Source organism: Cryptomeria japonica, chromosome 10 (assembly GCF_030272615.1).
Source record: "Cryptomeria japonica chromosome 10, Sugi_1.0, whole genome shotgun sequence".
In the NCBI taxonomy this organism is placed as follows: domain Eukaryota; kingdom Viridiplantae; phylum Streptophyta; class Pinopsida; order Cupressales; family Cupressaceae; genus Cryptomeria; species Cryptomeria japonica.
Window position 1 is genome coordinate 169,967,395 of NC_081414.1, and position 15,440 is coordinate 169,982,834.

The window sequence follows — 15,440 nt, forward strand, 5'->3', positions numbered from 1 at the left end:
TGTTCACAAACATGCATGCACCAAAAAAAAAAAATTAGACACTCAAAAGGTAGGTTCATATAAAGTAATAAGTGTTCAAAGTAGTCATGCTTCTTGTGTACAGTATCCCATGTGTTCTTATGAGTTTAGGAATAAAATATTTCATGAGTACGTTTTGGCTTGCAATAAATATCAAATATATAAAATGGGAACATTAGTGGACATGTATGCCCCACTTCATTCGATTTCTCCTAAAGAGATAAATTAATTGGAAGAAAACTATTTTAGATAAATCAATAATAAAGATAGAATCATATAATGAGTAACATTAAAATGCTTTGTGAGATAACCATGATAGCAACACTAAAATACACACAATATACTCATAATCATAATCATAATCATAATCATGTAGTGAACTAAAAACATATGATAAATATATTATAAGAACATATAGTGGAAATAATACATTATGATCAATCATCATGGAGTGGGCAAAAGAGTAATAAGAAATAATGTTACCCCTAACATGGGCAAGGTAGTGATGATGCACCCTTTATGGTCAGAGCACTCTTGAAAGTGTAAATGGACATCAAAATGGAAAACAACCTAATGGTAGAGAATGTATTATTAAAGAACTAATAGGGTTATTTGGTTAAATATGTGAAAAGCATCACTGACATGAAACCCAATACCAAAGATAATCCCCAAATATAACAAGTACAATCATAAGATATGGGTGTATATTTAGCTAATTAAATGTAACAATGTCTCCAATTTGTGATAAGTGCGAAGGTGTGATGTCTCTTATTGTAGGATTGAGATAGGATTAATGCATATGATAAATTAATAGATGTTGATATGACACTATGATTGAAGTAAATGATATGACAATGCAAGAGTAGATAGATGGGAAGGTCTAGTGAGATGCTTCATACAAAGCATGGATTAATGATAACTCAAATAGACAAAGGGTAATAGTATGGTTCCCCCAAATATAGACATGTCCAAGGTGGTATTAAGAGATGATATAATAACAATCAATAAAAGAATCTAAAATGAAGGTATGCCAATATAATGTTGAGATATAAATGTTATATCTCAATATTTTATGACAACATGATCATGTACAATGATAGACATACGATATAAAAATAAAATATCATCATATTATGTATATCTCTTAGACGCAACAATATGTATAAATGTTAAATTTAATAGTAAATGATATAGGATCAATAAAGATCTAATAAGTAAATGTAGGGACAACAAAGTAATCTAAAAATATGACATGGCAATAGTAGATCATAAAATAATAATTCCAAGATAAATATATGTAGCTATAATAAATCAATAAATAATAATTCTTAAGATAACTAGTTCAATCAATATAAGTACTTAGACAATGCTCTCAGAATCTAGATCAAACAATGCAAATGCATAAGACAAATAATAAAAGATCATAATTTAATATTTGACAAAGTCTATAGGTTAGAGGAGTAAAAAATAAAGATCAAAAGAATAAATTAAGAGTTAATAGAAAATGATTTCTAAAAAATATAATATAAGATAAAAGACAAAAGATCAGAGATACAAAATAAGATAAAAATTAAAGATAAAATGAGATATCAAATATCAATATAACTTTCAACTAAAGGCATATAAAACAAAACATAGGATAAAATCCAATGAAAGATCAAATAAGAATTAAAAAAATGGCTAAAGACAATTGAACAACATCAAGGATTTGATCAATTAAAACTTAATTTCTTATTTCATATTATTAACATCTAATGTGTTAAAAAAAAATCTCTCTTTTTATCTTTGAGTTTATTTATTTTATGTTTTTATTCAATTTCTTTATAAGTAACATGCATTTCCTCTTGATTATTTTTTAGGTGGCACAAATCAAATATTAAAAGATATCCATTTTTATCCACGTTTTCTTTGTTCCTTTTTGTTGTGATCATATATTGGAGGTATTGGTTGAAGTACAACTTGTTTTTTTGGTTTTCATATTTCTTGTTTTGTTTTGAGAATATTTTTTTGAATTTTTTGATTCTTTTTTTTATATGATTTTTTAATTCTTTGATTTCATTTGTTCTTATTTTTCTTTTTTTGGAATTTTTTTTTTCAAGTCTTAGGAGGTAGATTCTTGCTATTTTATCTCATTTTGAACATCACTCTTCCTTTCATAAGGTACATAATTAAGTGTCTTAACAAATGTATTCAATGTGAATATACTTATATCTAAAATAGGTTTTCAATGAGTTAGTTTTAGCTTGTTTTCTTGCCTTTTGTATAAATTTGACATATTGAAGTAAAGTAGATGGTCGAAGTTTATATTTTGCAATCCAAGGTCAACTAATAAAAATACCAAATATATCTAATAATAACATTGTTAGCATATGTGCAGAGTATGTTGACATGATGATATTGTATGTTGTCATTGATGCCAATATGATGAAGAGTGAACCGGTATATTGAAGTAAGCACTTGCAAGACAACCGGTATGATGTTGTGAACCGATATATGTGAAAAAGTGAAGCGATATGTCTGTCCAAATGAACGGGTATGTTGAAATCTGAACCAGTATATGTGAAAAAGTGAAGCGGTATGTTTGTCCAAGTGAACTGGTATGCTGGAATGTGAACCGGTATATGGAATGTTTTGTATCAAGGTTTCATATGGTATGACTACCGGTTGGTAGTCTTAGCTTCAGGGTTTCCGGTTGAAGTGTTTTATGCATGTGTGATTCAACCGATGACAGCGTGATGAGTTAGCATTGTAATGAAGAACAGATTGTGTTGCCACGTCAGCCTTGTGCGCGTGAAGGATCTTGCATGAAGGAAATTGATCCTATCTACCTCGGGAATGTGCGAAGTCTCTGTAATCGGTGGAGAACGCGTGATGGGTTATCAACCTCCAGGAAGCGGTGAAGAACGAATGATGGAGAATGTCTTGAGATTTGTTCAAGACTGTTGTAATCAATATAATATGATCAACGGTTAGGATTGAACCGATTGAATTGCTTAACCTAAATGTTTAGGGTTTAGGGTTTGTGCTACCGACCTATCTGTTTCCTATAAGGTCAATGTTGTTTCTCATGTTGAAGTTGTTGGCAAATGTTGTGTGTGTATCCAAGTGCAGAGATACGTGATTCTTGCCAGACCAGATAAGAGAATAGATACCTGCAGAGTGTGATTGCAGAAGGAAGGAACTAAAGCAGATCTGCATTGGCATTGAGTGTTGTTACCAGATCGTTGTAATACCTGTTGACCTCTAACCACTTCAACAGTTGGAAAATCCCTTAATAGGGTAGCTTTAATCGACTTGCTGTAAATCCTTTAACAGGGTGACTCAAAATCATTGATCTCTAAAAATCCTCTAACAAGGTAACCTTTAACAGGGCTTAACCCTTAACCAGGTATTTTAGCCATCCCTTAACCGGGTGATCCCTAGCAGGATCGGTTCGTAACAGAACCTATTGTACAGTCTTTAACCAAACTAGGCTTCTAACAGAGCGGACTTCAAAAGGAATCAAAGAACAGCTTGTGGGTATTCATCCCCACCGTGGTTTTTCCCAGTTGGGTTTCCACGTGAAAAATATGTGTGTTATGTGTGATGCTTTTCATGTGATGCTTTGTTATTCTCTGTTAAGCGGTAAAGCATGTTGAACCAGTAAGTCTTTACATTTCTGTTGAAGTATTACTAGTGTATGCATATGGGTGAAGTGGAAATAAGATGTTAGATTGTGTGGAAAGCTGAGTTACCGGTTTATGTCTTTCACTGTGTTTAACCGGTAGTAATCTGGTTTAGACTAGTGTTATTGTTTGCTAGTCAAGTGTAGTGTTCTCAGTCAAACCGGTTAAAGGAAAAGTGTTTTTCTCCGTATTGATTCACCCCCCCCCCCTCTCAGTACTGGTTTGGTACTAACTGTTCATCATTGATTCATCAAACATAATATTACATAGAATCAACAAATTCTTAATTCCAACTCTTAGTATCAATATGATGCAACCTATTGTATCAATCATCATTTCATCAATCATTTACAATGAAACAAAAAATGTGCCCCACTACACATGTTTAAATGATGATTTAATAACACTTTTCCCATACAGAGATTATTTTACATGCAAGATCAACTAGAAATTGTGCAATATATTTGTTATGACCACTTCCTTTAATTTATGTACTAGACAATAATAATTATTTTGTGAAATCTATTAATCAAAAAATGTAATCGACATGGATATAGAAGATGTATCATCAATATTCCTATCAAAGAATGATAATATGATCATTATTACCAACATCAATAATGTCATCAATAAAAATAGCCTATATACCATTTAAATGAATTATATATGGACTTATGTATATATTTAAGTTACTATTAGTAGGTGTCATTTTTAGGTTACAATTTTCATTTCCTCTATCAATCTTGATTCTATTGTTCTTTATTATATATTAATATTGTTTTTAATACTTATACACTATTTTGTATAATTTTCATTAACACAATGAAAATTATAAGGCAATTTCTCATCATACCATTTAGGGATTGGTTTATTAGTAGATATATAGGAGGAATAAGAGGGAGAGTAATAAGGTTCTCACTAAATAGACTATACAACAAATTATTCATAGATTCATTAAACTAAGTAAACTCCTTATGCTTATTTTAAAAAAAATAGCAACTTGATCCACATCTTCCCTTGCATCATTATTCTTTGAAAATTATTACTTTTTAATTTTGGAGGGATAAGAGGACTATGATGAAGATGCCTCATATTTTGAAGTGTTTGATGCTAGGAATTGGACCTCAATTTTCTTCGAATATGTAGACATATATGAATTTAGGAAGACTACTCAAATGTACATTTTTTATAAATAAAAGTATCTGGATCAATAAACATGATATGGTTCCTAATATTTAAGGGGTGGAATGCAACATCCCCTTCCTTCCACACAGTTGTTTGTAAGGCTGATGGTGGCACTTAAACTAATGGATGGTCTAAGGTGGTGAGATCATTAAAAAGTTAATTATTGTCCATGTTTCTTTTGAATCATATGTTGTCCCATAGCTATCTTTGTCCCTTGAAGGTCCTACCTTGGAACTATCTAATAACATTGTGGATTGAATAATAGCTAAAATGGAGAATGCTCTCATTGGCAATTTTTTATATATATATTCTAATATATGATGTAGTTTGCAAATGTGCACCTAAAAAAAAAGACTTAAAGGACACATTTAAGTTAGTATATTTTCTAGTGGTTTCTTCATTTTTCATTTTTTCCTTCAAGATGACCTTTCTATATTTTGTATGCATGGTTTGTGGTTCCATGAAAAGAGTATTATTTCATTGTGTAGATGGAAGCCTCATGATTTGACCTTAAAGCTTATTTGTATGCAACAACAATTAGTTTGGGGACACCTCCCTAGTATTCCTTTGGAGTATTGGGATGACGAGGTTAATACTTGTATAGATAACTCTTTTAGCCACTTTATGGTTTTTGACACAATTATGAAGGAGAAAAGTAGAATTTTATTTTCTCAGTTTTGCATAATGAAAACTGCAATACTTGCCCCACATCCATTGCCTAGGGTCCAAATTGGGATTATGGATTCAACCCATTTTTTATGATAATTATAGTTGATTTTGTCATAAGTATTCTAAGGGTGGTCATCACATTCATGAATTCCCTATGACCTATAAGAAGGAAACTAAGAAAACAAATAAAGGTAAAGACAATATTGTTGAAGAATCAAATTCATTGAAAGATGATGATATTTTAAGTTTTTAGACTTGGACTGGTTTAAAATTATAGAATCCTTACTAATGCAAATGTTTATGGGAAGTATTTCTCCCTCAGTTACGAAAGAGTAAATGATTTTGGGGAGAATATTCATCAATTTAGTTCCTTACTCAATAAAGAGACTATGCAAAAAAAAGAGAATATGGATGATAAAATACCTAAGGGTTTAATTAATCTAGAAGTGTGATACAATGACATATTATAGTGTCTAAATTTTAACAAAAAGGCTCTATTATTTAATAGCTCAAGGAAAACTTGAATAGATCTAGTGAGGGATTAATGAGTTACAAATTAGATAGTCAAATGGAAAACTTAGAGAACAAATCCTTGTTTATTAACTTAGATCTAATAGAAGAGGGAGAGATATAGATTGGTAAGGATTAAAAAATAATTGTTGTGAGAGTTGTATCTTTTGTTTATCTCCAAGTAGAAAGGGTAAGAGAAATGAAGGAAAAGAGTGTAGAAAAACTACTTTAATACTAGGGTGGAATACAAGTGATGTCCATCCCAACAAGAAATGAGTCTACTAAGACTTCTTGATAAATTTCTCATGGTAGATGTTATAAATCTAGTATTATACCTTGTAACTTAAAAACCCATCTTTTATTTTAGTGTGGAACTTGTAGTATAGAGACAACCTTCAAGAGATGGTTATTTCCCTATAAAACTAGGTCTGGTTCACTCTCAAGGATATAATCCTAATGCTCAACTATTAATTAAGATAAAAATATGAAAGTAAATGTTTAAGATTGAAATTATGGTGATTCACCAATGATAAGATGGCCCCTAGACCTAATAATCAAGAAAATAACAACCTCAATGTTGGGAAAATGGTGTCTCAACCTTGCATCTACTCGTTACTATTTATAGTAAGTTTTCATTTGAGCACAAAATGGTTCGAAATTGTCCAAGAAGCTCCTGGTTGGTTAGATAAGCATGTCAGTAAAGTTTCATTGTAAGATCACAACTAGTTTTGAAGATATTAAAGTTTTTGTTTTGGAGGGGTGCTATTAAAGGTTTAAACTTAATTTTGGGGACTTTCGACCCTCCAAAACATCCTAAATAAGTGGGTGTAAATGGTATAGATATTTAATAGGTGATAGAGAACTTTGCGAGCTTTCCGACGCTTCAAACGGTTCGTCAATCAGACATAGGGTTCACAAGTTATGGCCTTCAAAAGTTTGGACTCCTGAAATAGGAAATATAAAATGCATTAGACACATAAATGAGTTGTAAAAGGGAGGTACACATGTTGATGTGTGTTTTAACACATCATAAGGCATCTAGATTTGAGATAAGGCCGGCTATACTTTATTGGGTGGTTTTAGCCCATGGTTTTCTAATACCGTTTGACGGTTTCTTGTATTGTATCTCCTATATAAGAGGTGCGTGAGATAGAGGTTGTGTGTAAGAGTCTTATGGCTATTGAGTTACCTTTGAATCTCTGATTAGTGGTACTCCTATGAAGAGATTTCTCTACAAGTATATTGTAATTTGTTTTGATTGCTAAATAATATATTGGACAACTTTTGGAGTGTGGGGTTTTTCTCCCGAAAGGATTTTCCCCATGTAAACAATTGTGTTGTGGTTTGAATGTTGTTATGTCTATTTCTGTTTTCTGCAACTATTGTGATGATCTGTAAAAAAAATTGCATTACCCTCAACTTGATGTTAGTGTAGGAAGTTATTCCACTACTTCAATTCCTTACAAGTGGTATCAGAGCCCGATCACCTTTGGTTTCAGTTGTGGGTTGTTGGGTTTTTTGAACTAATCCAGATTTGAGTGGGAGATTATGCAAAAGACACTTTTTGATCTTGTTGCAGGAATTTTTAGATGGTAAGTTCATCAAGGAGAATAGAGGTGGAGAAATTTAATGGAACAAATTTTGAGATGTGGAAGCTGAAGATGGAAGATCTGCTAATAGATCAAGATCTATGGGATGTTGTTGATGTGAATGTCCAAAGACCCTCATATCCTAGCGGTGGCTCAGTATGATGTTATAGACCGAAAAGCCAAGGGTCTAATCAAACTGTGCCTAGAAGACTATCTTTTGATCAATGTCCACGAAGAAAACTTTGCAAAGTTTCTATGGACTAATCTTGGTGAAATGTATCAAGTGAAATATTTATTAAATCATATTTTCTTGAGGAAAAAATTGTATTCCTTGAAGATGGAAGAGGGTAGATGAATTGCAGACTACCTGGAAGCATACAATATGTTGGTGGCTCAATTGGTATCTTTCGGTGTTAAGATGAATGAAGAAGATAAATGTCAGACCTTGCTTTGTTCTTTGCCTAATTCGTGGGATTCTCTTGTTATGGCTATCGACAATACTTCTGTTGTTTTGAAGTATGAAGATGTGGTGGGTGCCCTACTTGGTGAAGAGATGTGGAGGAAGGTATCCATCAGTTTGAAGGAAGCCCTAACTATTCATGGAAGACCTAAGGAGAAAGGAAAGAAGAATGAGAAGTGCAATAAGTCCAAATCCAGAGGGAGATCAAAATCTCTTGGAAAGTCCAAAGTCATTTGTTGGAATTGCGGTAAACCAGGTCACATCTGTAAGGACTGCAAGGAAGAAAAGAAGAAGAAAAAGAAGAATTTTGATTTTGATTTTGTGTTTGAGAAGGAAGATGGTTATGCATTCATTGCAGCTTTGGCAACTCATGCAGGTAATGATGCCTGGTTAATTGATTTGAGTGCATATTGTCATATGACTTCCAATAGAGATGATTTTTTTGAATATGAAGAATTTAATGGAGGTAAGGTGTACTTGGGTGATGATTCACATTTAGACATTGTTGGTCAAGGTAAAGTTATGTTGTCCTCAATTTTGGCATGGCCAAAATCATGAGGCAACCCTATGAAACTCGTATGTTTCGTACCTCACGAGCTTCGGGAAAGGCTAATCGACCTCGTGGATTAGTCACTTTTCACTTTTCATCTTTATGTTTTGTTGTTTAAAATTTAGAAATTTTCATGTTAGTGACCGACACATCAGACTTTTTTCTTCGACATGTCAGTTAGTCATGTTAATGACTGACAGGTCGGACTTTTTTCTCCAACATGTCAGTTAGTCATGTTAGTGACTGACAAGTCGGACTTTTTTCTCTAACATGTCAGTTAGTCATGTTAGTGATTGACACGTTGGGCTTTTTTCTCCGACATGTCAGTTAGTCATGTTAGTGACTAACACGTTGGACTTTTTTCTCTGACATGTCATTTAGTCATGTTAGTGACTGACAAGTCGGAATTTTTTCTCCGACGTGTCAGTTAGTCATGTTAGTGACTGACATGTCATACTTTTTTCTCCAACATGTCAGTTAGTCATGTTAGTGACTAACAAGTTGGACTTTTTTCTCTGGCATGTCAGTTAGTCATGTTAGTGATTGATAGGTCGGACTTTTTTCTCTGACATGTCAGTTAGTCATGTTAGTGAGTGACACATCAGACTTTTTTCTTCGACATGTCAGTTAGTCATGTTAGTGATTGACAGGTCAGACTTTTTTCTTCGACATGTCAGTTAGTCATGTTAGTGACTGATACGTCAAACTTTTTTCTCTGACATGTCAGTTAGTCATGTTAGTGACTGGCAAGTCAGACTTTTTTCTCCGACATGTCAGTCAGTCATGTTAGTGACTGTCATGTCATAATTCTTTCTCCGACATGTCAGTTAGTCATGTTAGTAACTGACAAGTCAGAATTTAAAGTCCGACCTGCAAGTTTTTCCTAGTTTTTCTCCTAAGTTCTTTTTGACCCTGGATTCTCATCCCAATTGATGGAATTTGCCCTTCTGATGCTGATGATCTTCGAGATACTAATGATCAATGTTGAAATGTCTGAGCCCTCTCCCAAAAAATTGACAATGAAAAGAAGATGTGTTGATGAGAATGTTGATATGGCGCCAGACAAATCTAAGATGCAAGTTGCTTTGGCTCGGTTTGAAGAATTTTAGAAATCCAATGAGGAGGATAAAAATGAATAAAGTGTCACATTGACACTATCTTTTCATGTAGTTGCATTGTTAGATGTTGTAAGTTTTCTCGCAGCTGCATATTTTCTTTCTGTGTAGTTGTAGTCAAGTGGGACTGTGCAGTTGAATTAGTCAACGGTGCCCACCTTTTTCTCCACTCCTCTCCTATATATAGAGGAGCCTCATTTGTAAAAAAAAAAATTATGCTTAGCAAAACTCTGCCAAATTTTTATCTCAATTAAGACTTTGTACTTTTGATGTAAAAGTGGATTCAAGGAAATAAAGATAGCAATCTGCTAGTTTCCAAACTTTGTGTTGGACTGAAGATTGTGATTGTGATTGTGATTGGAATTATTCTTATGTTTATTTCTCATAATCATTTTTTATGATCTTGAATCTTTTGGTGAAATTGTGAAAGTTTATGAAAGAGATTTCTAATTGTGGAAATGGACTTTGTGCTATCTACAGATTTGGGAAATCTTCTGATGTTAAGTGATTAGTGGTAGGCTTTGTATTGCTGCGATTACTTGTAGTTTTAAGGGATTGGGAAATTATACTTGTAGACTTTGAGCTGCAAGTTAAATTTATTATCATTAGCTTAGTTAGAATTGCATTCAAGAAAGACTTTGTGCTCCTTGATTGTAAGTTTAGTTTGTTCATTTCTTTAAGTATCAAAAGTGATAGAGAATTGTAATAAAGTGGAGGGAAAATACATAAGCTTTGAAAAAACAGAGTTATATGCCCGAAACTAACCCACAAACTTTAGTTTCTTGTTAATTAGAGAATAAATATTAAAGGGAACCTCCCCTTGCTGAGAGGAGAGATTAATTTCTCAACATAGTTGTGTATGAATTATATATTTTGTCATTGGTACGCTAGTGACAAAATATTTACCCAGCAGTTTTTTGGCGACTCTGATGGGGATACGATACACATCCAAAAGCCTCATGCTTTTGGTTGAAGTATACCAGTATCGTATTCATTGTAATTGCTTTCCTTATAATTTATCAAACTTTCACCAAGGATATGTAAAATGGCTACTCAAGGTCCTTGGGGGAGTGCATTTGGTCTGTTGAACCCGACTCTACCCTAACATGTTCTTCCCGATGGTTCGTGGAACAATTTTACCAAGTTTTTGGGAGATGGTGCTCAACATCCTGATGAGCACATCGCTGCTTTTTATATTGCATGTGGTGTTCTTGGTGTTGAACATGAATATGTATCTATAAGGTTATTCATTGAAACCTTACAAGGTGTAGCTGCTGATTGGTTTTACCATTTGCCTAATAACTCTATCACCAATTGGGCTACTCTCAAAATGTAGTTGTTGATTGGTTTCAAATTGACCAAACAAAGAGAAAGCATTATAAGAAAGGCAACAATCAAAATTAAGCATGGCATAAAAGAAAGAGTTCTCAAAATCAACATAGCTTCTCCAACCAAATTGTCATTGTTTTTCTTCCAAATATGTTACTAAATTTATTTATTAACTCTCAAAGCCATAACATTACTTTATTAAAAAAATGATAGAGCATTAGAAGTGTGTACAAATCATTAATTAACATTTATGGGTCTTGATAGAATGCTAAATATTGCGTCTTAACATGAGTGATATCATTTCCAATGCTTGATACATTATTAGGTTGTGAATCAACACAATTCGTTATAGCAATTTTCGATATCATGCCTACTAACACGTTGAATATTGATTTTTGTTGAACATAAGATTTAAGACATTGAACATTAGCTAGATGGTTATGCAGCAATAGTTAATTTAGAGTAAGAATAGTGAAGGAATTTAATCCATATATTTTGATTTGCATGTAATTGAAAAAATTGGATAAATGTTAAGGGCGAACTTTTTTGCTATACATAAAATAACATCTAAAATTATTGTTGATCATGAATATAGTCTTGAGATAGAAAAAAAAAATCATAAAATAATTGTATTATACATCTTGTTGATCATTAGCATTTATTATGTGTATTTGATGTTGACCTCTTGTAGACATTTATGTGATGCATGAGAGTAAGATCATGCACTTTTTTTTAGAAGTGAATTCTGTTTTGCATGTTTTAGCAGAAATTCATATAATGTGAATAGTAAGAAATTATGGAATGTAAAATCATCTAAAGAAAATATAACTTGGATGATAAAATAAAACCATTTGATATTTAAACTAAAAATCTCCCTAAGTATCAATAATAATAGTTTTGTAATAACATATTAACATTTTGAACATTTAATTGATTAAATTCAACAATTAAAAATATAAGCCATGGTTAGTAGATCCCTATGTAATGAAGCCCTAAATATTTAAATATTATTTAGTTCAAACTATTGAAATTATTGATAACAAACCTTAACCTTCCCCTTGAAATGGGTTAGACACTAATAAAATAGGTTGCTTCTAAACAACCAATATTAGAGAGTAATCTTAAACTAAAAAATAAAATAAAAGATCATTAGCTAGTAACATGACAAACATTGAATCCTATAAATTCGCAACCTTCCCAACAACAAACAATTTTATAAAGTAATTTACTATAAGACAATAATTAAAAAAATCGCAAATGCTTAAGCCTACAATTCAAAACCTTACTATTATAATCTTGGGATGGAAAATTTTATTTATTAAGATTTTGATTATGGAAAATAATTTGAATAATATTTTCCCAAATGATAAACTCAACCGTGTAGAGTTCACTATAGATGATTACAAAAAATATCAATAGAAGACAAATTATACGATGACAAAGAATGAAATATTGCACCACTTAAAATATTAATTGTTCACTTCATGTGGTGAGGGTGTACTACATACCTAATGACTTTTCCCCATACTTGCTTAAGAAGCCCCTAATGTCATCATCAATTTTATCAAATTTCTATTTGAAATTTTGTCAGCCTTTTCACTTTGACAGTGAAGCATTAAGAGAGTTGCAAATGATTTTTCCTTGTAAAAGTCCCCTTAGACAAGTCATAACTATGGGAGAAGAAGAACACAAGTTAGGGTGTATTTCAAAATTTGAATCTCCATTCACTCAAGATTTTTTTTTTGATGAATAGACATTTCCATTAAAAATTAATTAAAAGTACACTATCCAAAAAAAAGCTAGGGGGATGCGAGATCGCCCCTCAAGAGTTAAATGGGAAATACCCGAAAATAACACTAAAACATCAAAAAAACATGAGCAACACTTGAAATCAAAAACATCTAAATAGAAGTTGCTAAGAAGCTAAAGCAGTGGCAAAAAGAGGCGACGATGGATCATGATCATCTTTGGGACCCCGTAAATTATAAGGTCAAGGTTGTTGTCCAGGAGGGACCACCCTTCATCAGTAGCCATCTCTTCATTCTACTTCTCCTTCTTGGCCGAGGAAATGGCTAGAGCAAGTCGTGGGAACCCTTTGGGCCAAATATTATCTCCACCGGTATCCAGCCAACTAGAACCACCACTAGTAGAAAAATCAACATGCCTTGTACCCCACCCAGAAGCAGAGCCACCGCGTGGCAGAGAGGGTAAGTGGCACCGATTGAAGTAACCACCACCACTGGACTGGCGGTGAGGAAACTGGGCCCACAGGGGCTGTGAGCGATGAGCAGAGGAGCTATGGCTATGTCGCCAACCTTGGGGTGAAGAGTGGTCACGGGGCAAAGAGTGATCATGGGAGCTTGACTGAGAATGAAATGTGTTTTAGGGTTTTTGTGCTAAATGTAAATTGCTTAGACTCAAACGTTCAAGTCTACAATATTTACATTGTCTTCTAACAAAATAAGTTAAATATAAAAGCAACAATTTCCCCTTTTTTTCTTCTTTAATGCAATAGTGTATGCCATTCTACTATGATTTTTAATCAATTATTGTGTCTTTTCTTTGCAAAATTGATGTGATGGACGAATTATTTTTCTTACACATTAAGTTTGAACTTCAATATGTTTTTTTTTTGTTAACATTATTAAGTACCATGTCAATGTGTGTTGAATACTTATGTGCTTGTGGGATTTTTGAGGTAAATTGACAAGTAAGAATTTGATATTTATGTTGTTTGGTATAGGACAATCTACCATGATTTATAATCTTCTTTATTTATATGGTTCCTTTGTTAAATTGTTGTCATGAGTTTTTTTAATCTTAGAAATCAATTTTTACTAGTTTGTTTTGGTCATATAGCTAGTTAATTCCCCTAATCTTTGGTTGTTAAGACCAAAATTGAGTTCTTTCTTAAAACTAGTTATTGACTACTACAATTGCAATTTGTGTAGATGGTTTTAAGATTTGATTCTAAATAAGAATTTATCAAATTTTCTAAGTGTTAGGATTTGTTTTGGGTATGTGTGCACCAAGTTGTACCAAAAAAGAGTCTTAAGATGCCTCTTTTTTTTTTTTTTTCCTGAAATCAGCAAAGTCTGAACATCAACGACAAATTGAGCATAGTTACACTCCAAATTTGAAGATGCAACAAGAACAAGAGTCAAAGTGCTCCGAGTCTAATTTATTTTGAAAATGGTGGAGATTAAGGGCTTCAAAAAGGGGAGCACCAAAAAGAAAACCATTTGGCGAGCACCAAATATGGTGCTCGCCAAATGCAAAAAGTCGACTTTTCACATTTGGCAAGCACCAAATTTGGTGCTCACCAAATGTTCTACATTGGTTACTTGTAGATTTTGTGAATGGTCGAAAGTTCTATTTTGGACACAAATTATATCGAACCCCTGAAGAATAATATATACATGAAATATAACCTTTTAAGTATAAGTACTTTAAGTTATATTTCATGTATATATTGGCAGGATGTTTGAGAGTGGTTTTAGCTCTATAGGAGTCATAATGTAGATTCTAGGTTTTAGAAGATCGTATAAATTTTTAGACAGTCAAATTTTAGTAATCAACATGTCAACTTTTAGTAATCAGCATGCTCCTATTAACATTATTTAGCTCTGTATCTCACTCTTTATCTTCCCCAAAATCTAGACCTATTTCCCTCCCTCTCACCTCTCTCTCCCCTCACTAGGTATATTCCACTCTCTCTACCTTTCATTCCCTCCTTACCCCCATTTCGATCCTTGACTCCCTCCTTCTCTCTTCTTCTCTCTCACTCTCTTATTGTTTCTCTCCCCTCCTCCATTCTCTTGATCACTACCTATCCCTTCCATCATCTTTGTCCCCATATGTAGATCTCTTCGTCCCTCCCTCCCTCCCTCTTTACCTCACTACCTCTCCCTCCCTATATCATTACCCACCTCTCCCCCCCCTCTAGGTTTCTCACCTATCTATTTGTCCACTCTCTAGTTCTCTCTCCCCCTCTCCACCTTTCTCTCCCTCCCCCTTACCCCTATCCATTTATGAAATCTCCTCTCTCTCTCTCCAAACCTATCTATCTCCTCATTCCCTAGGTCTCTCACTCCTTCCATGTCTACCTCTCCATCCATCCTCTCTTACTCATCTCTTTGTTCTTCTATCTCTTCTCTTCTCCCTCCCTCCCCTCTCTAGGTCTCTCCCTTCCTTTCTTCCCCTCTCCATCTCTATCTCCCTCCCCCACTCTCTCTTATTCTCTTTTCTTCTTGTATTCTCTATCTCCTTTGTCTAGGTCATCACCTCTCTCTCTCTCTCTCTCTCTCTCTCTCTCTCTCTCTCTCTCTCTCTCTCTCTCTCTCTCTCTCT